The sequence below is a fragment of the Canis lupus genome, chromosome 17 (assembly GCF_011100685.1).
Source record: "Canis lupus familiaris isolate Mischka breed German Shepherd chromosome 17, alternate assembly UU_Cfam_GSD_1.0, whole genome shotgun sequence".
Lineage (NCBI taxonomy): Eukaryota > Metazoa > Chordata > Mammalia > Carnivora > Canidae > Canis > Canis lupus.
The window spans coordinates 33158736-33183610 of record NC_049238.1 but is presented as its reverse complement, the minus strand read 5'-3'; the positions used below and the strand labels follow the sequence as shown (position 1 = coordinate 33183610).

General features: G+C 33.2%; 1 long non-coding RNA gene across 1 annotated transcript in view; it reads left to right on the top strand.

The window, feature by feature from the left end:
• Window positions 1-24875, top strand: part of LOC102151150 — a 653134-nt gene that overhangs the window by 492319 nt on the left and 135940 nt on the right. Inside the window, exon 7 of the long non-coding RNA XR_005372361.1 lies at window positions 8465-8635. This is a non-coding gene — a long non-coding RNA (uncharacterized LOC102151150). The remainder of the gene's footprint in view (window positions 1-8464; window positions 8636-24875) is intronic.

Genomic DNA, 24875 nt, shown 5'->3' with positions numbered 1-24875 from the left:
GCTAACAATTACAAACAAAAGAAGGAGATATAGATTCATTAAAATTGTGTATATGTGTACTCAAGTTAATCCTGTATGTTGTCATCTCTAAGACATTGGCCACTTTCTATTCTGCATCATAATCATTTATAGTCAAAAACTGTATCCTCTTGGGAGGGGTCCATATCCTACCTATATTTTCACATCTAATCCCAGCACTTTCGTTGGTGCCTTAAACATAGTAGCTTCTCTATAAATGGCTGCCAAAAAATAACCACAAGAATGGAAATACACTTTTCCTCAAAGTTAAAGTAAGTTAGTTTGGAAAGCTTGTTTCCTTAGCTCTAGGTAGGACAACTGGTTTGACTTTGATTTGAAGCAATTTCACGAAAAGGCAGTTAGGTTACTAAATGCCTGAATGTTTAGGGCTTTTTAAAAGGATTTACTGCCACAGGTCTGTTCTATTTATCTTCTTCATTTCAGAATAGCTGTTAGTGGTTAGTGGTGTGGACCAATATCTAATGTCTCAGAAAATGGGAAAAGAGCTGTTAGAATATTATTTGGAAGCTGATCTTTCAAGTAAACTTGCTTTTCCACCATCTAGAACATGGCCTGGTGCATGGTAGACCTTTAAAAAATTCTTATTGGATGCATATGGTAAATTAGGTAAACATCACTCATATATGCGGTACAAAGAAGGAGGAAGACCCTTTCAGCAGGTCAGAGGTTAGAGGTGTTTATTTTAATCCAGTCAAAAAGGAAAGTGATTTTGAGGCTTTTGGGAGTACAGGGTCTGTGGAGATGGTAAATTCCATTTGAATTGGGATTAAGGAAGAGGAAGAGTAACATTCCTCATTCCTAGGAGAAAGAGATTGACTGATTTTCCTCAACCATAGGAGAAGACTGAATCACACATTTAAAGCATAAGTTACTTTCTGGGCTGTTTCATTCATCAGCTGTTGCTCCACCTTGGTATATTATCAGTTCATCAATTCTTATAAAATTCAAGTTTGTTTACAAAGCATCTTTCAAATTAACCAACAAGTTACTCTCCGTTTCCATCTGAGTGGAGAACGCGTTATTTCTGGGCAACCTGATTTTGTGTGTTCATTATCTTCTGGGTCTCAGGTTCATCTTGTAACAAGAAGTACTTGACTTTATGATTTCCCTTCCCAACAGGGACCAGAGATCCTACCCACAGCTGTACTTGTGACCATTCTCAAGGAGTTCTCTCTCCATTTTCTCTGCCCCCAGGCTTCTTCTACCTCATCAGACAGATGGCTTAAAGATTGAACTCTCTGTTATACATTCTTCTGCCTTCAGAGACCTTTTCCCATTGAATGCATCCTGGATCCAACTATTCTTTATAATGTCTCTTTTATTTTGCAAATGAAATACCACATTACAAGTGAGCTAACTCTTGGTTGTTGGCACTGGATATATAGTAACAATATTATTATAAATGGTTTTCCTTGCTAAGAGCTAGTAGACTAGCAGGTAGAGCTGATCTTTGCCACATGTTTCTGACTTAGGCATGCTGCTACCACACTGAAAATTAATAATTTCTATCAAAAGACTTTTGCCAAAGTTTTCATGTAAGCAGACTGCCAGTGAACTGATTTTCTATTACTAATCCTTAATAACATGTAAACTAATTCTTCAACCAAAGGAGAACTTTTAAAACTTTTATTTATTGTAAATAAATTCATTAATATTACTTTACATAATATATGCCTACTTTTAGGTAGAAGTAAAATTTCAAATCCATTGACTTGCCAAAACACATGGAATACTCAGTGCAATTCAGAACACTTGATTGTAGTGTTTTTATCAATATTACAACAGACAGACTATGAATGAATGAGTCAGGTATAAATGTATTTCAGCCACCCAAATTATTCTAAGACAATTCCCTAGAAATAATGCTTGTTCATATGCTTTCTAAATGCCTTGACATTTAAAAATTTGAAGGATTATATAAGAATAATTTGATAGTTTTCCCACTTTTTTCCTCAAACCTCAAACATTTTCATTGTATCTCATGTTGTAAGAGCCAATATCAGTGGTTCAGTTTAAAATTATAAAAACTATAGTGATTGTGTTGCATTTAGTCATGGGGATATCAAAAAATTGATGCCAAGGGTGCCTGGGTGGCTCAGTCAGTTAAGCTTCTGCCTTCGGCTCGGGTCATGATCCCAGGGTTCTGGGATCAAGCCCCATGTGGGGCTCCCTGCTCATCAAGGAGTCTGCTTCTCCCTCTCCCTCTGCTTGTGCTTTCTCTCTCTCTCTCAAATGGATGAATAAAATCCTGATGGTCAAGACCATCACTAAAAGCTCTATCTCTATAATGTGAAGGGCAAACATGTATTATAAAACATGTACATGCATTGACTTTTATTTTCTTACAGAGCATTTTCCAAGTTGCATATGACTTTTCATGGTATGGAACAAGATGACACACATTGCACACAGTTAGGGATAGTATCTTTGTAATCAGATACCCTAAGTTTGGATCCTGATTCTGCTGCTTACAGATGTGTGTCCTTGGGCAAGTCATTTAGCCTATCTGAGACTATTTTCTGGGATGCAATGATCTCAGATAATTGTGATGAAGAATAAAATAGATTACACTTATGAATACTTATTATGGTAAGTTATATCTACCTTTATGAAAGCCTATGAAAATAACATATGAAGTGATAATCATATAGTCTATATTTCTAGTTCCTGGATTGCTCTATTCACCTGACCTATTAAGATTTTGATATTACATGACAATTTGTTTTTGTCTACAAAAGTCTTATAAAAACCTTATTTCAGCTCCATCATCCTGATTTCATTATGATTATGTCTCTGAATCATTTCCCATGCTACTCTGTTTTGTTTCTTTTGTATATTTTAAGATAATTTCCATCTAAACATCATATGAACCACATCACTGAAATCTAATTAGTAGATCACCTGTTCCAGCAGCATGTGCCTTTATCTCATTATTTCTCCCCTGTGAGCCATATGTCTGCTTCCAGCATCAATCTTTCTGTGTGATTATTGCAGCAAAGAATTTATTTGGTTTTATAACCACTGTCTCACCTCCTTGCAAGGCATTTCTGTTCTTACGTTTCCCAAGGTAGACATCCTGCAGTTGTCTTTCTCAACCCCATGCTGTGAGTGTGGTTCAAAGTAATACAGTTTCCTTTTATACCCTATGTGCTGATTTTCTTTTTTAGTTCACTGATATTAAAAACTACTACTCTGTGGTTGTTGGTTTTATTTGTTTATTCTCTTTGGGTCTTTTTCCCCCAGAAACAATTATATTAACATCATACTGAACTTTGTGCCCAAAGTTTGTGATGTGCCTTGATGTAACAGAGAGAAGGAAAAAAAAAAAAAAAAAAAAAGAAAGAAAAAAAAAAGTACTGGGAAAAGAGTAAGGAGTGAGTTGAAAACAAAGACCATTTTTTTTGTTTTGTTTTGGTTGGGGTTTTTTAAATTTTGTTTTGTTTTTTTAAGTTGGAGATTATCCAGTTGGAGCACATAACTTCTCTTTGTTGGGAAAAAGCTCTTCTTTTCAAGAAGTCTTTAAATTATTTCATAGAACCAGGATATAGGTTAATTTGGATGGTTTTATCTCAAACAGCTCAGGAGTTTACTGTAATGAAATTAAAACTTTGCTGTGAATAGTGTCCACTTTTCTGCATAATCCACTCTTTTAATATTTAACACAACAAGATTGATTCACATAGTATACATTAGTTTAATGTCTGGTAAGTGTCAAGCACTGTTTTAGAAACTGGGAATATAATGATGAGCAAGACATACAAGATCCCTGCCTCTTGCCTCTTCTAGACTATTGAGGAAGGCAAACATCAAACAGGGAAACAAAGCAAAGGATGATGAGTACTAAGAGAGGAATAAGACACCAGAGAGTCCTAACCTTGTATAGAGGGCTACCCTGAGAGCCCAGCATCCAAACTGATGCCTGGGGAGTGAATAGAATTGATTGGAAGTTCACAGAGATAACTATGTCACAAACAGTAGAAAGACATTAGGGTATAGATATATTTGAATGTAGTTAGAGTAGAACCACTTCTAGAAGCTATTAATTTTGTAGCCCTCAGCAGATTACTCAAGAAAAATGGAAAACCTACTACTCTTAAAATAATTCTTCCTGACCCCATCAAATCTCATAATTATATGCTTTCATAGTACATTATGAAAAGTCCTTACATAATTGTAATGTTTTCCAAAATTTTATGGAAAATTTTGAACATACATAAAACTTGAAAGGATTGTACAGTGTGCACATACATTTTCTTTTTTTTTTTAATTTATGATAGTCACAGAGAGAGAGAGAGAGAGAGAGGCAGAGACATAGGCAGAGGGAGAAGCAGGCTCCATGCACATGGGGGCCCGACGTGGGATTCGATCCCTGGTCTCCAGGATCGCTCCCTGGGCCAAAGGCAGGCACCAAGCTGCTGCGCCACCCAGGGATCCCGCACATACATTTTCAAAACCAAGATTCTGCAATTAACGTTTTACTCTATTTGCTTTTCATTTGTCAGTCCACCTATCTATCCTTCTATTTATCCATTTGTGTTGTTTTTAATGCAATTCATAATTAGTTGTAGACATCAGTGCATTAAACCCCTAAACATTTTCAGCATGCATCTCATTAGCTAGAGTTCAATATTTGCATATGCCTGGGTGTATATGTATATGTGTGTATGAAAACAAAGGTATATTTGTGTATTTTAAGTATACTGTACCCATGATGAAATGGACAAAGCATAGTTATACTATTCAATAAGTCTTGAAAAAATACATGCACTCCTATATGATGCAGAACATCATCATCACATCAGAAAGTACCCTCATGACCCTTCCTAGGCAGTTGCTGTTCCTGTTCCTTCCAAGGCAAATGCCGCTCTCATTTCTTTCCAGGATAGATTCATTTTACCTATTTCAGAACTTCATATAAATCAATTCATGTAGTATAAATTCTTTTGTGTAAGGCTTTTTTTCTTTTTTTTTTTTAGGCTTTTTTTCATTTAGCAAATTGATTCTGAGATTTATTTATATTATGTGTATGATTAGTTTGTTCCTTTCAATTATCAAGTAATGATCATTGTATGAATATATAGCAGTCACTAACCATTTTTAGATAACAGACTCTTGGGCTTTTTTCCAGTTTGCAGATTTTATGAGTAAAGGAGCTATGAATATTCTTATGCAATGTTGTTGTGGACATATGCTTTCATTTTTCATTCATATGTTCCTAGAAGTAGAATTGTTAGGTCATAGAGTTAGGTGCATTTTTTAAGAATGGTGTAAGTATGTTGAATAAGGTGAAAGTTCTAGGGACTGTTAAATTGTTTTTTTAAATGGTTATACTTTACATCCTCACCAGCAACATAGAGTTCCAGTTATTCCACATCCTAGCCAACTTTGGGGTTGTCTGTCTTTAATTTTAGCCATTCTGGGGGAGTATAACAGTACCTCATTATGATTTTGACTTGCAGTTCCATGATGATTAAGGATGTTGAACTTTGTCATGTACTATTAGTCATTTATATATCTTCAACAGTGAGCTGTTTAAATCTTTTAACTATTTCTTTTTTAAATTTGGGTTAAAAGTTTATTAATGTGATAGAAAAAGAGAGTGGGCACGCTTGTACTTGTGTGTGGTGGGGAGGGGCAGAAGGAGAGGGAAAGAGAAAATCTCAAGCAGCATCCCCACTAAGCATGGAGTCCAGTGGATGGCTGATCTCACAACCCTGAGAGCATGACCTGAGCTGAAATCAGGAGTCAGAAGCTTAACCTACTGAACCACCCATCCCTTCTCTCCTAGTTTGGGTTGTTTTTTTAATTAATTGAATTGTAGAAGTTCTTCATGCATTCTGGATTAGAGTTCATTGTCAGATAAATGTTTTGTGAATATTTGTGGACTTTGTTGCCTTGGCATTTATTTTCTTAATGGTGGCTTTTGGGGAGAAGTCTTAATTTTGATGAAGTCTAGTTAATCACATTTTTCTTTTTTGGTCCAAATTGCTTTGTGTGATATGCTTAAGAAACATTAGCCTACCTCTATTGAATATATTATTTCATGTATTCTTATATAAATTGTGTAGCTTTGTTTTTTTGTGTTCAGGTCTATATACCTCCTCAAATGAATTTTTGTGTATGTTGTGAGGCAGGGGTTGAGGCTATTTTTTTTTTTAATATGGATATTCAGTTTTTTCTTCCACATTGGATTGCTTTGGACTCTTTTTCAGAAATTAAATGATCACATGGGTCTATTTCTGGGCTCTGATTTTGTTGCATTGTTGTTCTTCCTTTATTTATTTATTTTTTTTTGGCCTATCTTTAGACTGTGATCTTGATTACTATAGTTTTATAGTAGGTCTTATTATTAGTTATTTGTAAACCCTCCAATTTGGTTCTTTTTTTTTTTTAAGATAGATTTTGCTATTGTGATTTAAATAGCAAAGGAAATTTAAATTTCCTATAAATTTTAGAATCCAATTGTCAATTCCTACAAAAAAGGCTGATGATATTTTTATTTAGATTGTATTAAATCCATTGTTAAATTTGGGGAGAATTGATAAAATCTTACTAAAGTAGTCTTTTTATCTCTGAACATCATATAAACCTTAAATCTTTAATTTTTTCTTTAATCTTTTGTAATTCGTAATGTGCTGTTAATTGAATATTTATGTCTCCCTCCACCCCCAAATTTATATGTCAAAGCCCTAACCTCCAATGTATTTTTTTAAGTCAGTCACAAGATTTCCCAGTTTCAAGGAAAAGAGGAAAGATTCTGATAGGGGAGTAGCAAGATTCTGTAAGATCATGTGGCACCAGAAATTGTGTAGTGACTATTTTTGAAAACACAATTTACCATGGTTAGAACAGTATTTCAGTAGATTCCTTAGTATTGTCCAGATAAACATTCATATTATCTGCAAGGAGAGATATTTTTACATTCAAAAAATCTTTGTGTATTTTATTTTTTTATTTTATTGCAATGACTGAGACTTCCGGCACAATTATAAATCAAGTAAAAGTAAGCATCCTTTCCTTGTTCCTACTATAGGTGGTATTTTGATATTTCAAAATAAAACTGATATTAACTGTAGTTTTTCATAGATATTCTTTATTAAATGATTTTCCCAGTTTACACAGAGTATTAATCATGAATAGGTGTTAAATTTTGTCAAGTACATTCTTTACATCTGCTGAGATGACCACATGGGTTTCTTCTTTAAATTGTTAATATGATAAATTACAATGATTTTTAGCTATTAAACAAACCTTGAATTTCTGGAACAAACACCACTTGTTTATAATGTATTATCCTTTTTATAAATTGCTGGCGTAGAGTTCATAATATTTTGTTAATGATTTTTGAGTCTGTGTTCACAATATATATTAGTTTATAATCTTTTTTTTGGTAATTACTTTGTTGGCTTTGATATCAGGGTCATGCTGACTTCAATAAAACAAGTTGCAAAATGATCCTTTCTCTCTGCTTTCTGAAAGATTTTGGATGAGATTAATATTATTTCTTTCTTAAAGAATTGACAGAGAAAATCATGTGGCCTAAAATACTGTTGGTGGGACAACTTCTCAACAAATATAGTTTCTTTAATAGATATAAAATCATCCCTATTTTATATTTCATCATGTGGTAGCCTGGTAGGTTCTATTTTTTAAGAATTTGTTCATTTAATCTAAAATGGGTATACTGGCATAAAATTAATCATTAAATTTCCCTATATATTTTTAATGTCTTTTATTTGTGATAGTGATGATTTGTTTCATCACTTTTTTCTTGATTTATCTGTTTAACAGTTAGCCTGGAATTTATTAAATTTCTTCTCTTTTTAAAGAACCACCTTTAATTTTAGCACAATTTAAAAATAACATATATTTGTTAGATTAATGTCTTTCTGTGTTTCTTTTTTTGGTTCTTGATTGTATCCCCAGAGTCTAGCACAGTGTCAGGCTTATAATAGATGCCTTTCAAATATGTTTTTATGAAGTGAATGAATGAAAGATTTTTCTATATAGTTATAAGTATTGTGAGATTCAGAAATAATAATATTAAATGAAATGTGTATTTTCAACCAGCTTTTAATTTAAGGGCAATGATAGCAGTATAGACTTCTCAACTGAAAGATGTATATTGCTGGTTCTTTGGTCAGAGATATACTTAAATTCCCCCTACACTCACCTCAGTATTTGCTAGTTATTAAATTGTGAAGATAAAAAGTGAATGTTAATCATTTTTTTCTTCTTTTAATTCAGACAACTGTCCCTGGGTTAATAGTCCTTAGAGAAAAAATATTGCCAATTTGAATTTTTTTTAGCAAAATTATAGCTAACCCTGGCAGTAGTCTCTTAAAATGATTTTTGAATAGTTTAGGTAATAATTATTGACCTAATAATGACCTCAGAAGCTGACTGATTACTTTGGATATCTTAGGTATCAACAACATTAACATGAAACAGGTTACCATTAAAGTCGAACAAATTAATTGTGTCAGAGTGCTGGATCAGGATTGAATAAACTACATTCCACAGGAAGCGTATCTTCAGCTGTGAGCCTTTGCTCTAGCTTCTTGACTTCCACATCACCTCCAGTTTTCTCTTAATTGTAAGTATATTCTCCTTCTCCTCTCCTTTATTAAAACATGCCCTCAAAACCTGAGTGAATTCTCAATTTTTCTCTATTTCTCTTTCATTTATTGCAATATAGAAGGATGCAACATAGAATGATTTCCAGTGTCCATGACATCACTCATTTTGAATTTTAGATACTCTTTAAAATTACTTTCTGTTTTATATATTCAAATCTCTTAATCCCAGGAGGACTATAAGCTTGATGGGGGTGAATACCATCTATAATATTTCTCAAGTATATAACTTTTTCTGCCTTAATTGATTATGTTAAAATTAGAGAAGCAGTTAAGCAACCAGACTTTGGTCAAATAAACTTAGATTCAAATATCAAGTCCTCCTATTTAATAATGAAGTCATCAAGGGTAAGTTACTTAACATCTCTAAGCATAAGTTTACTTATTTTTATTTGTAAATAGATAATACAAGTATAAATTGGGAATAGTTAGTTTATAACAAGAAGTCAATAAGATAATACATACATGTGCATGATATATAGTTAAGAAATGCTGGTTATTCTATAATGTCATATTTTTAAAGTGACAGAGTTATCTTTATCAATATTCTTTTTTGAACTGAGCCATATTGCAGTGTACAGGATTATTTGGCTCTACCATAAAAGATCCCTGAACGTTATTCTGATTTTACTTATTTATCTGTTCTTTACATCTTTCATTTATACCTCAGTTTCAAGGTAGTGATAGTTACATCCTTTCTTTGATGTCAATATGCCTATATCAAGGAGCATCTCAATTTTATTTTGCTTTTAATCTTACATGCTTCAATGCTAGGATTTGCCCTGCAACCTACTCTGATTTTATAATGCCTACTCTAAGGAATGCAGGTTTTATTGTTAAAAATCCTGGCCTTGAAGTTATACCTATCACACACTAGGGATTTAAGAAATATATATTTTTTAAATTTATGAGTTAATCAGCATATTAACAAATAAATCCAGGTACATATGAATGGAATTAAGAAATAACTAAATACTCACTGCTGCCCCCTATTTACTTTCAGGTACAATTTGTCTCCTGATTTCCTCTGGACTCATTCATTCTCATTGCTGAATAACCCCAATCCTGTACTTTGTTTAATTTACCTGGTTTTCATGTTTTGGCTTGAGTTCTCTTAAGCTTTGCCTATTCTCATTGCACTTTTGTCTTCTCTAGCATCTCTTTGCATCTGGAATCACACTGATACAGTGCATAATTACTTTTGTTTTTTATTACTTCAGTGCCCTGTCCCTTTAATATCTCTCCAGAAATTCAGAACTTAGCCATTAGTCCTGAATTTTGTGCTTGAACTTGTCCAATGAAAACTAGATTCGTCTCTTGACACTTTCTGAATTCTCTGCTTCAGTCCAACCTCTGCCATAATGAGCACATTTCTTCTAGATAGCCTAGTTTCCAGCTGCAGAATTTGGTGCTCGAGATATTCCCTACTGCTGGCTCTGTTCTTTGGTCTATTGCTTTCTCTTGCATATTCTTGAATATGCTCTACTTACTATTCCTGCATGGGTCTTTTTGGTTTGTTTTTTGTGGGATTTTTTTGGGGGGATAACATGTGATATAACAAATAGATAACCAGCCAGATAGAATACTGCATAAGATATATTAGTCTCCAAATTTTTTTCCTTAGTCCATAGGGTAGTGTTCTCCTTCACAGGAAGAGTCTCAAATGTTTATGCTTTTTGATAGTAATTTCAGTTAAACAAAGACTTTTAAATACTTCTATTCATATCTAGATTATGTTCTAGGTCAGTGTTTTATATGCATTTTAAAAATATTAATATACAATAAGAAATTCAATATCAAGATATGTATATATACTTACCATTCTATGCAGTGATATACTTTAATATTTTCTAGTTTGTTCTGTTTTATCCCATTCTTGTTTTTAAATAATGCTTGTGGCTTCCGCTAATGGCTTCTATGTTTTGTTAAACATATTAGTTTCTTGATTTGCATAAAACTGTGGCATTTCTGAAATTTCTTTCAAGAGCAGTCGCTGGCCTTATTAGATTCCATTCACAGTGCTCTTCACTTAGAGAAGTTAAAAACAAAACAACATTTGATTGTGGAAAATACTTTGTACATCATAGATTTTTAAAAATTATTTTCCCACTGACTTGGTGTTCAGTGCCACTCCCCATCTTGTGGAGCAGGACACCCTATCTGTTTTAGGTTTTCATTGATGGTTAAAAATTAGAACGCCTCATTAGCCAGTTTGAAATGTGGTAGCCATTGAAAGTCAAAGGTGGGAAATATTTTCAAAGACAGCAAGATTTGGTACTTCCATTATTGTGGTAACAATTTTCATTAGTTGGGTCCTTTTTGTGATTTTGAACGATATGGAACAGATTTTTACCCAATGGTGTTGTTCTTCAAAGTGGTAAAAGTAACACTTTAAAAAAGATGTCCCATGATATCAGTTCCCTTGGAAAATTCAATTTTAATAAAGTTACTTTTTTAGCAAAAAAAAGATTTATCCAAACTTTAATATGCTAAAATGCTTCCTAAATCTCTGGTTCAGTCTGTCATGGGAGACCATTTTCTAAATACAGTTGTGAAAGATATATTGAGAGAGAATACACTAAGCCAGGAGTTAGGATACACAGTTCTCATCCCAGCTCTGAATGCTCTTTGGACAGAACAGAACCTCTGACCTTTCAATTTTAATATCTGTAAAGTTAAGAAAACAATAAATAATCACTAAAATCTCTTATTTTATTTTATTTTTTAAAATCTGAGATGTGAAGAGTTTGAGAACTTTCCAAAAGGGATTTGGAAACAAAGTGTTGCTGATGAGCTGGGGTACAGGGCTTTACTTTCAATAATGTTTCATCTGCTGCACTTCTCACCCCTCTGCCTTCTTACTCAACAGTCATAGCTGTGTTCTGTTTGTAATGAACACTTTGCATATGGCTTAATTTTCATTTCAAACTCAGTGAAACCTCCTGCTTTAGAGTGGTTTGGGGTTGGAGCCACAGACACCTAATTTGCAGGCACCCAGTCCTAGCTGCAAACTTGAACAGGCTAAAACCATACCCATCCAAATTTGCTGTTATTTCCATTTTCTTAGCCAGACCTTGAGACTTCATATCTAAAATTCAGACGGGGAAATTTGCAGTGAAAGATTAAGCTATCATAGATGAGTCTTATGTGTTCTAAGTTGAAACAAAAGAATAAAATAGTAATTGGAGGAGGAAGAGTAATTTTTGAGTAATTTTTAACTATTTGGGTTAAGTCCTAGAAATTATTCTTGGATAAATAATTTTAGTAACTAAAAATTGTAGCTGCTTTGAATAATGGAGTAAGCACAAATATGTTCTCTTGAATCCAGGAAGGGAAAAACTAGTATAGCTTTAATTTGAAAAAATGCCCTATCTCGTTTTATAAACATTGTAGGATAATTTTATAATGGCATTTCAAATGTAAATAATATTTTAATAAAGACCTAGTAAGTCATAAAACCAAATTCTAGAATATATGTCATTTAAAACAACTACTTCAGAACATTTAATTAAATAAACTTTCATCTTTTAAGAACATGTTTCTAAAATATCTATTCTGTTTGGTTTTAAATTCCCAACATATATGTTTTTCCTGAGAGATCTACTTTTGAATAGAATTTTTTAGTTAGGAAATTTATATTGACATTTTTAAAAAGTCTTAAATTTCGTGACTGAATGGAAGTCCATTTTCCTTCTACTCTTCCTTTTTGCCTGTTGTATGTGGTTTCTTTCTATTTAAAGAGATTGTTAGCAGGATCCCTGGGTGGTGCAGTGGTTTGGCGCCTGCCTTTGGCCCAGGGCGCGATCCTGGAGACCCGGGATCGAATCCCACATCAGGCTCCTGGTGCATGGAGCCTGCTTCTGCCTGTGTCTCTGCCTCTCTCTCTCTCCCTCTGTGATTATCATAAATAAATAAAAATTAAAACAAAAATTTGTAAAAAAAAGAGATTGTTAGCTAAACTTTTTAGTTTAGAATACCTTTGGCTTTTAGAAAAATTACAAAAATAGTATAGAGGGTTTCCATGTATCCTACCCTTCTTTTCCCCTATGGTTGTCATCTTACATTAGTTTGTCACAATTAGTGAACTGATATTGAAACATTGTTTTTAACTAAACTCTGTACATCAGTAATCAGATTTCCCTAGTTTTTACCTAATGTCCTTTTATGTCCTTTTTTTTTTTTTTCTGTTCCTGGGATCCTATCCACACTGCTTTCAGCAATCTTGGCCCCTCAGGCTCTTTTTCGCTGTGAAATTTCTTAAACCTTCTTCATGTTTGCTGATCTTGACAGTATTGAGGAATACTGGTAAAGTATTTTGTAGATTGCCCCTCAATTAGGAGTTGTGTGGTTTTTTTTCCCTTATGATTAAACTAGGATTGTGAATTTTTTGGAGGAAGACAACAAAGGGAAAGTGCCATTGTCATATCATATCAAGCTATGTAATATCAACATGACTTACCACTATTTATGTTAGCCTCAATCACCTGCCAGAGGTAGTTTTAGTCACCTTTCTCCACTATAAAGTCTCTTTTCTCTTTCTCTATACCAAATTCTTTATAAGGAAATCACTCTGTGTAGCTTACACTTAAAGAGCAGGGAAATAGTGTCTTTTTAGAAAATAATGTATAGATAACATAGGATGTAATGGTGACATATAGATTTATAATGCCCTTTACAGTTGGCACAATTTATTCATATATAACCTCGTCACCAACCCTATGTAATAGGGATGGATGAAATCATAGAGGTAAGAATAATTGATAAATCATGAAATAGGCTAAAAAAAAGATATTGTTTCTTTCAAGAAAATCTATTGAATGTCATCTGGTTGGCTTCAGGCTTCCCAGAATATTCTATTGTTTCTTGCTCTTATCCTGTAATTTTTTCAAACTGTTGCTTAGAAGTCATCATTTAAATGTCTGACCATCACCCCAGAATCAACATTTGAGTTGAAAACCATTGTATTGGTTATTCTCTCCCTTCTACCATCTTTATTACACCTCTCTCTCTCCCCCCTCTCTCTTTCTCTCTCTCTCTCTCCCTCTCTCTCTCTCTCTCACACACACACACACACACACACAGACACGATCCTTGTTAAAAACACCCTTTGTCCAAACTCTACTGATTCTGCCCAAAAAACTACCTTTTCCTCTGCTATTTAGACTGGATCCTATATAATCATCTTGATGTAATTCTTTTATCTAATTCCCATATCTCCTTTTTCAAAATGTCATTCATTTCTAGCCTTTTCTCTTTGTTCTTGAAGCTGGAGCCCTAGTTATTCTTGTATTTCTTCATGCCTGGACTTCTATGGAGTTCTTTCAATTGTCCTGTTTACAGAATTTTTTCTTGCAGTTGTCCTTAAATGTCAATTTTATTGCCCCATTTCCCTGGTGTGAATTCAGTAACTCTGAGTCTTAGCACGTCTCTACATGTCTTCCGGATTCAACATAGCAGACACAACCTAGCTTTACAATACTCTACGGCAAGCGTGCACAGTTCTCATCAGGGTGAAATAATGGCCCTAAAAGTAAGCCTGTGGTTTCCCCTTCCTTAAATGCTCTCCTTATGTCACTCTGACCCCCCCATCTATTCAGACCTTAGATATCCTTCAAGGGTCAGTTTAAATCCTGTCTTTTCATTGAAGTACCTCTTAATAAAATCTTAGGTTCAGAGCAAGTTGAGGTCAGATAGCTAGCTATCTGAATCATTTGATGTCATCCCACAATGAAGCAAAGCCTCTAATTTCTTTCTTTTGTATTCCCTACAACACATAGACTAATGATAGACATATAATAGATTGCACAATAAATGCTTCATGTTGATTGATTATGAAGTTTCTATTTCTCTTTAGGGAAGTGGCCATTGAAACTTGGCTGCTTTCCTCTTTGCCTTTGTGTGCCAGCATTAAACATTAATTAGGCCATGTATTCCAATTTCCAAATATAACACTTTCTGAAAAAATAAATCTTCCTAAAGTGTTTTTTCAAATTTTAACTATACTTTACTGGCTATTTTCCTAACTTGGGACATTTTTTTTCTTTTGGAAGCTTTCCATGCAAAGTGAATTTTTAAGTTTTCTTTTAAAATTATGGTCTTATATTGCAATTATGGTTTTGTTGACAATATAAAAAACTCTAACAAGATGGAAGAGTTGAATAGGGCCAGTTTTCCTTTACCAAAAATGGAAAAAATGATATTTGGAGAATTTATATTTGTTTTCCTCCTGTGGAAAATTTAAAGAATTACTTTTAAGGTCATTTTAGAAACAGTTCCAAGTGAATGCAATAAAGGCCTCCCTAGTGAGTCGGAGTGGTTTCCAAATCAATCCCATCAAAGGGAGATCTTACTTAGAAGCTTCAGAACAAACTCTCAAAACGCCTCTGTCCTGTGCTTTCCAATAAGAATGAGACAGGACAAATTAGAGAGTGAAAGTGGCTCTGGAGAGTTGTTTGCTAAACATTAAAACAATTCAGGATAGTGAACTGAAGGAAATTATTATTTTTATCATCAAAGTTTATTTCAATAGAGACTTTAAATGGAATCATAATTACTTTAGAAAGTGCCTGGGGGTGTTAGTGAGTGGGCATCGGAGGCCTGGAACAGTAAATTAATTCAATCAGCAAAGGGAAAGGCACCCAGCCCATCAACTCTGTAGGGATTGCCCATTCATTCATTAACTATGAAATATAACTGCTTCGACACAGATGAAAACCGAAACATCCACTTATGTTACCAAAGGTTGGCATACATTATTAAAGCCAAGGGGAAGAGGGAGCTTTGTATACCTTTAATCCATATATAAAATGAACTTCCTTGAAGGCCACTTGTATGTATTATACTCTCACACTGAAATCAGTTTTGTTTTTAGAAGAGTGTATTTTGCTGAAAAGTTGTAATAAATGTTCCTCTCTTTCATTGTTTTACAAAGACTAATAAGGTCATGCTTATTCTGGCCATAGATGCTTCCTGTCTTTATAAAAATGTTTTAAAAGAGGCAAAACTAGAGGAGGTAGAAATATAACCATATCCAAAAATCACTATTAAAATTCAGCTTCACTCATTTCTCTCTCTCTGTCCTTTTCTCCTTATCTTTATTTCTTTAAAGATTTTTTGCCTTTCTGTTTGGAAGCCAGCCAAATTAAGGATGCAGCCTTATTTGGTGAGAGATATTATGATTGTTTACTGGAAGCCTGTAATGAGGAACTTGCCTGAGCAAGAGAAAGAACTCACATGGTCTTCTATCTCTTGAGAGCTTCCTTAGGTTTCAGCATAGAAGATCAGTAGTTCAGTTTAAGGACTAAAACTTTCAAGAATTGTTCTTTCAACTCAAGCCTTGTTTTCATTGTTGAAAATCCATACTTCATAAGGAGGTGAAAGATGATTTTAAACTTTTAACTAATTTAAAGTCTTCCTCTATTTCTCTTTCTCTCTTGTAAGGAAATGAAAATAGTGTGTCATGTTTTTGTAGTAACCTTTCAAAGGTCATGGTATAAAGCATCAATAAAAATTTTAGGTAAAGAAAATATACCAAATCTGCAACTTAAGAAAATATGAAAATATGAAAGCGCTAACTGAAAAGAATAATCCTAAAGAAACTCAATCCTAAATAATATTATGCAATACAAATGCTTTCACATGTGTTATATCAATTGATCTCAGTTAATCCTTTCAGCGGACCTTAATTTATCACATACCATTGAGCTAAGTGAGGTCATATTCTCAGAGGAATGGGTCTGGCCAGTTGAAATGAAGGGAAGTTGGAGAAGTGGGATATTGTTCTCTATTTCTGAGTCATTGGGGAATTTTTTTTCCTTCTTATTTTTTACTTCTTTTCTTGATATGGTTTCCTAGAGTCTGATGTCTGGGACAAAGGGAAATTGTTATTATTCAAGGACAAAATGATTGTCTTAGTAGAAAATTCTATCTTAAATACAACAAAGCTCGTATAGAACCAATAAGTGATTTTTTTAGTGTGTTCCTAATTCAATATACAAAAAAATCAATTATAGTTCTATGTATTTGCATCAAGCAATTGGAAATTGAAATTTAAAAGTGTTAAAAGTAACATCAGTAATAAGAAATACTTAGATATTAGTTTTTTGGAAAATATACAATTTTTAATATTTTTAATATTAAAATATCCAAGAATAATAAAATGTTTAAAGAGTGAAGAAAACCAGTTGTTGCAGAAAAATGAAGTAGTCAAAATAATTTTGTTCTCATCAATCATCCTTCAAGGTAATAGATTTTATAAGAATGCTTTTAAGAAGATAGTACTGTGGTTTTACATATTCAGTGGCTAAAGTTTAAATGAAACGTTGAAATAATTGTTGTAGCTACTAACCTTTTTAAATAAACATTGAGGATTTTTAAAAAAGATTTTATTTATTTATTCATGAGAGACATAGAGAGAGAGAGGCACAGACACAGGCAGAGAGAAGCAGGCCCCATGCAAGGAGCCTTACATGGGACTCGATTCCAGGTCTCCAGGATCACACCCTGGGCTGAAGGTGGCGCTAAACCGCTGAGCCACCCAGGCTGCCTAACATTGAGGATTTTTGAGATCTATGTACAGTATAAATTTTAGGGTACGGTGTTACATCTACATTCCTATACTGAAAATTTTCTTTCTGTATTATATTCTGCTGTATACCTGAAGATTAGTGATGTTAGTAATTTAACTATTTCTGTTTCTTCTATATTGGACCTCTGAACGGGTCTAAATAATAAGAAATCATCTTTAAATCTGACAGCTCAGTGGGTAATAATGAATTCAGTCTTCCTTTGACTGGCTTGCTGAGAAATTTCTTGGTCTCAAATTGCTAGCAACATAATGAATTTCATTAAAGAAATATTTATAGAGACAAAATAAGAAAATTGTCATGAAATTTCATTGACAATTGAACAGTGAAGATTTTGAACAATTTATGATTTATACACTACGAGCGTAAGATATTTTATCTTTGTCCTACAATTGTGTGTTCAGAAAGGAATGCTAAGACTGTGAAAAGAAATGGAATTATAAACCACAAACAGAAAGAGAATAGAATCCTTGGATCAATCTTCTTCAACCAACTATATAACATATTAAAAATTTTTGGACCAGTTTGTCATGTGCTTATATAAAATGTATAGGCACTACTACAAGTTAAAAGTCTGCTTGAACCAAAGAAAATGTTAGTAAAATACTTTGCATCTAACAATATTGAGAAGCAAGACTATAAGAAATAGTCCTTTCCAGGGAAGGTCATGTGTTTCCAGAAACCAGCTAAAGTAACCAAATTCAAGTGCTTTGAGAGAGTAAATATACTTAGATGATACCTGCTAAAAGATCTTTCCATCATTATACTTTGGGGTAGATGCTGAAACTGGTGAGAGTAACGAGAGTAGAAAAGCATGTAGAAATGAAGAGATTTGAGAGAAATTGCTTTGCTTCATTGCCACATTTCTAGAGCCAAAAATGAATATTTTTTTTCTTCAAGAGATTTTGTGAAGTAGCTGGTGTGTGCACAAATGTTAGAAAAATAATGTTATAAGAAGAGAGGCACTTTAAAGTTCTCTTCTGAAATATTTAAAACGCATCTTCAAACTTCAGTTTATAAGATTATGGAAATATAATTGTGTCATTGCAACTGACAAAATCTTTAAGTGTAGGAATTGAAGAGGAGATATTAATTTAGCTACTTTCTATTGAAGAGGAAGAAAAGCTTAATTTTATGGCAGTATTTATTTATTTAGACTTGTTTTGTAGAAGGAAGAATTATTTATTCTTCCACATTAATTTATTCATTCAGTTATATATTTATGTTGGTTGAACTGATTATGGGTATTTATTTCATTTTTTTGGATTACGGTTCAACACTATTATTCATTATGGTATTGATTAAATTTTTCTAACTTTGGCCATGGGAGTTACTTCATGCTAATACTGTGCATAACCTTATCTTCCCCCATCCTTCCTGCCTCCCATCCCATTTGGAAATAATACTTAAAATAAAAAAGTAAAGTATTACTTGTGCTTATTAACAAACTCATTTATCAGTGCTTAGAGATATAATATGTATTATTTATGATTATCTACATTGACAGCCATGTTATCTGCAAGTAGACACAGCTTTATTTCTTCATTTTGGTCTCTATGCTTTGTATTACTTTTTCTTGCTTTCTTGTACTAGTTATGGTGTTGAGTAGAAATTATGATAGAGGCATCCTTACATTGTTTCCACCTGTTACCAGGTTAAGGAGCTTCCTTTCTATTCCTAGTTTTCAGACCACTTTTTCATCAATGGATGTCGAGTTTTGCCAGAAATTTATTTTGTTTTGTTTCCTTTGAGATGATCATATATTTTTTTCTCCTTTATTCTGTTAGTATAATGAATTACATTAGTTGGTTTTTAAATGTTGAACCAGCTTTGCCTTCCTGGGAAAAATCCCACTTGATTATGATGTATTACTTTTCTATATATTGCTGGATCCAATTTATCAATATGTTTTTGAGGATTTTTTTGTGTCTATATTCATGAGACATATTAGTTTATAATTTTTATCATATTTTTCTGATTTTTATTTTAGGATATAAGTGTCCTCATAAAGTGAGTTAGAAAGTGTTTTTGTATTTTATGGAATAGATTGTATAGAAATGATATTTCTTCCTTAAATATTTGATGGAATTAATCAGTAAAATCACATTAGCCTTGAGGTGTATATGCATGTTTGTGTGTGTGTTGGTGTTATTTGGAAAGTTTTAAACTTTGATTTTGGGGGTGCCTGGGTGGCTCAGTTGGTTAAGCATCTCGCTCAGGTCATGATCCCAGAGTCCTGGGACTGAGCCCTGCATCAGCCCCTGCCCACGAGGGAGTCTGCCTCTCCCTCTCTGTCTGCCTGCCTCTCTCTCCTCTCTCTCTGTCAAAATAAATCAATAAATAAAATCTTTAAAAAATATAAAATAAACTTTGAATTTAATTTTTTTATTAGATAGATACAGGATCATTCAAGTTATCTATTCTGAGTCACTGGTAGTCTTGGTCTTTTGTGTCTGTCAAGGAATTGTTCTGTTTGTTCTGAGTTGTGGAATATTTGGGCATAAAATTGTAGTATTTCCTCATCATTTCTTTCATGGCTGTGGGGCCACCTCTATTATTGGGTGAAATGCTCTATAAATACCAATTAGGCCTAATTGGATTGTAGTGTTGTTCAGGTGTACATTCTTACTTATTTTCTGTCTATGTGTTCTAATAATTACTGGGATAGGTTGCAGATTCTAACTATACTTTTATTTAGATTTGTCTGTTTCTCATTTCAGTTCTATCACATTTGTGGCATGTATTTGAAGCTCTATTATTAGATGTGTAGACATATAGGAGTCATATCTTTTTGGAGAGTTAATCCCTTTATAATTATGTAATATTCCTCTTATCCTTAATAACATTTTTTATTCTTAGGTCTACTTTGTCTGTTATTAATAAAGCTGCTCCCACTTCTGTCCACTAATATTCATATGATATATTATTATCCATTATTTTACTTCATACATGTTTTTATGCATACATCTGGCTTCTCGTAGATAGCATATAGTTAGATCTTGCTTTTATCTGCAAACTCATAATCTCTTTTGATTGCCTGCTTAGTCAATTCAAATTTAATATAAATATTTATATGGTTGAATCAGATCTGCCATTTTGTTGACTGTTTTCCATTTGTTCCTTGTTTTTTGTTTCTTTTTTCCTCTTTTTCTGCTCAGTTTGAGGTTATTTGAACATTTCTATGATTCATATTTATCCTTTTCTATTTACCTTTGTTATTGCCCTTTTTTACCTAAACTGAACAACTATAGAAAATAGATTGAACCAAATAAATATAACTTTAGGCTCCTATGAGATTCTTACAAAAGATCTAACATTCATGTTGTCACAGGCTTGGAAGAGAAGAGAAAGAAGTCAGGGCTGAAAAATACTGGAAGGAAAAGTGGCTGAAAATTCCCCAAATTTGGCAAGAGATATGTCCATATTTTTAGGAAGCTGAATGAACCTCAAACATCATATGGAAATAAATCTATTTGCAAATATGACATAATTAAACTTTTGATTAAAACAGACTGAACAATTCTTGAAAGCAGCCACAGAAAAAAAGACACCTTACATAGAGGGTAAAAATTATTCAAGTGACAGAAGACTTCTCATCAGAAACCATACAGGTTAGAAGAAACGGATAAGTTTTCAAATGCTGAAATTAAGCAACTGGCAAACCAGAATCCCCTGTCCAGCAAAAATATCCTTAGGAATAGAGGGGAAATCAACACATTATCAAGTGGAGGAAAGTGAAGAGAATGTATTGCCATGTGGCCATAATCTAAAAAAAAAAGTGACTATGGGAAACTTCCCAAACAGAAAGGAAATAGTAAAAAAAAGGAATTTTAGTGCCTGAAGAAGGAAGGGAAAAAACACAATAGATAATATTTGGAAGATGTGATAATTTGGCAAAACTAGGTACATGATGTATGGGATCTCTGTCTTGTGTCTTATAATTACATATGAATCTACAATCATCTCAAAATAATATGGTTAATTTGCAAAAAAATCATGTTATTGGAAAAGAAGTTGGGACTTCCCTTTTAGCTCACCATATCCTAGTTTTGAAGTTGCAAGTCTAGAAAGACATTTTTTTTATTATTATTATTGTGGAATTGGAAAGAAGGAAATCCTTAAAGAGATGATACAAGCTTTACTGATTTTACACATTAATTATAGTTTAGACAATGTCTTAGAAGTCACATTTACAAGCTTTTTTGATATCTCAAATTTAAATGTTCTTCTCTCTCCCTCTACTCTCCTTAAACCCTGCCTGCCACACACACATGGTTTCAAAGCTACCCTCTTCTTTTTCCTTTTCCATCAGAGTGAACATTCTAGAGATATATAATTGTCTGTAGTAGTTGCCTCCATTTATTCACCTCTGACTCTAACTTCTTTCTATTCCAATCTAATTTCTGACCTCAGCACTACACTGAATCTTCTGTTGAACAGGTCACCAAACATGCACATGTCACTACCCTCAGAGTCTTCAATCTTTATTTTAATTGACCTTTCAGTAACATTTAACAATGCCATTCACTCCCTTCTTGAAATTATTATTATTATATTATTTGCATTATTATTTGCATTTCTTGCTGTGATAAACTTTCAACTCCCTTATTACTTCTCTGACAGCTCTTTTTTAAAGGTCTTAAAAGCCAGTTCTTTGTCTTGTCAATCCTTAAACGTTGGTGTTTCCTAGGGTTTTTCTTATGATCCTCTTCTCAGACAGGATTGGTGATAACTTTGTCATAATTTATATGATGATGATTTTGAAGTGTACATTTCTTATCTGTAGTTGGATCCTATAATAAAATATTTACTTACATATTCTAAGATACTGTAATATTAATATGTCTAATGCCAAACTCACCAGCTTTCCCCTTCATATGCTTTTTCTGGTTCCTAAATAAGTGAACAGTACTACCACCCATGTAGTCTCTTAAGTGAGAAGACTAGTAACATTGCTTTCTCCTTCTTCTCACCCTTTGTCCCAGCATGTACTCTGTCATTGTATTCTATCACTTTTACTTCCCATCCCCACTGTAATTCCACAATAAGGTCATAATCATCTTTTGTCTGTATTGCTACAATAGCTTCTTATTGAGTTTTCCTGTCTGCAGCCTTTTCTCCTCCATTTGTCTCTGATGGGAGATTCATATAAGAATATAGTCCACTATGTGCTTGGGAACATAATTGAAAAAATTAATTCACTCATTCACTCAGTTATCAAATATTTGTTGAGTACTCTTGACCAGCCACTGTGCCAGGCATGGGGGTTGTTGTATACAGACAGGGTTTCTGCCCTCATTAACTTTATGGGTGCAAATGTCATCTCACCAAAGAGATCTTCCTGGCTACACTATGGTACTCCACATCTGTGTATTTCTCTTTCTCTACTTTCTTGATATATTGTATGTTGAATTTTTCCATTTGTTTACTGTTTCCCTTCTACAATATAGACACCAAGAATGCTAGAAACTGAAATCTGTTTTGTTTATTGCTATATCCCAAGGCTGAGACAATGTGTGGTATTCTTTATAAATATTTTTGAGTGAAGCAGTAAATCCTGGTTTGGGGGAAAATAAATAATAATCAAAAATTTAAAAAGTTATAGAGTCAGGTAAGTATTATGAAGAAACTAGGATGTTCCAGAAGAAAGTCATTTAAGCAGTGATTTACATTTAGAAAGGTGGTTGGAGAGAACCTCTCTTAAGCTGAAACTTGAACATGAAAAGCACCCAGCCTTTCATATTAATATCATGGGACAGAACATTCTAAGGTGAAGTGACTTGTACTTCCCAATTCCTCAAGTGCAAAAGTGCTTTTGCATGCTCAAGCAATAAAAAGAGGCTGCTACTGCGAGTGTGGAGCCTGATACAAGATGAAGCTGGTCATGGTATGAAATTTGGATTTTATTGCAATCATTGAGAAAGCTAGTGGCAATAATATTTCTTGATTGTGCATATCCCGTTAAATATCTCTCATTCCTGCCAAAAGTTCTATGAGAACAAAGGGCACGTTACATTTACTCTGGGTACTCATGTCTTCGGTGATAACTGTATATGGCTAGCACTTACTGAACAAATTGATTGTGTGAAGGCCTGGAACCAACTATATTAACTGCATTCGTTCTCATTGCCAACCTTAATAAACACTTCAGTAGGACCTGAATATATAATATCAAAAAAAATATCTGTTGAATCTGTAAATATAATTCTCTAAGATTTTATCAAATAGTCTTTACATAGTTGAAGATTTATTATCTAGAAGTAATAAACTTGCCCTTTTTATTTGCTTGTTTTTCTTTCTGCTAAGGAAGATGCTTTAGATTTAATGCTAATCCAAAAATTAGGATTAACAGGTAGAAATTTTCTCTTTGGAGAGTTATGGGTTATCCCTGGTTTCCTTTCTTTGGCAGTGTTCAAGCCAAGTCTGTCTGATAATTTATCAATTATTCTAAAGAAAGAATCCTTTCTATTCAAAAGAATACAAATAAAGTAAATAAATAATACAGTAAATAAATAACAAGAATGAAATAAAGAAATAAAAAGAATAACTTTCTACTCAAAACAGAGTTTGGACTACTAGAGAATACCAGCATTCCTTACAAATATCAGCTCTGAGTCTTTCATAGCTACTATAAATACCTTTAACTCAATGAATAAATTGCAGTAAGTGACATAGATAAAAAGAAATTTTATCTTGCCTCAGTACCTCATAATTTAGTGTTTGACCTTGAAAAGATACATTTTTGGCCTCCAGTTACACTTACATTGTACTTACATTCAGTAGAAATACCAATAAATATTTTGTAAATACAATGAGTGTGCAAATACTTAACAATAGTAACAAATCACAGATAGTTGAATATGAAATAAAAGGCATGGAAATCCATTACTAGACCAAAATTTTTCTTATACTATAATTGAATCTATTTTAATGTTTTCCAAGTCCTCTCCCTGGTTTTCTTTTGGAAAAGAAGGCTTAAAATTTTGTAAGCCATAGTCTTTTGACAGCTCTTATTTAATGGAGTGGTAAATCAAGTTATATGTGATGATGGGTTTCTATTTTCTGATTTTTTTAAGAGAGTCTGGAAAAATTATAATAGTATAAAAGAACTGGATTCATACTTACCTTCTGTATGCAGACCCCAAAACTTACTGGTACCACAGTATTTGGGTTTTGCATGACTGTCTATTTTCTCAGTTATAAATAATGATTGTTCAATAGTTCTTTGTTCTCCTTCCTGACAAAGGAACTTAAAGAAATTCTGTCCTGATGACTTTGTTGTTAGCTTTGTTTTGTTAGCCTTTTTATCTCCTTTTTTTGCTGCTCTTCTTTTTTTTCTTATTCCATGTAAATGTTAGTTTTCTAACTGCATATAAAAATAAGCATGACATTAATCACAGCCTAATGAGCAACCCAACTATAAAAAAAAACCTCACTGAATAAAAATATACTCAGTAGCTTGAACACACCCAAATTTCCATATAAAGTAGGCTTATTTAAATATCACCACAAAGATGTGCTCTTTACAAGCTAAAAATGTCCACAAGGTTGCTGCAATTTGGTTTATTCCCTTGATTTTAAGCACGTTAATGTGTGTGTGAAATATGCCAAAGCT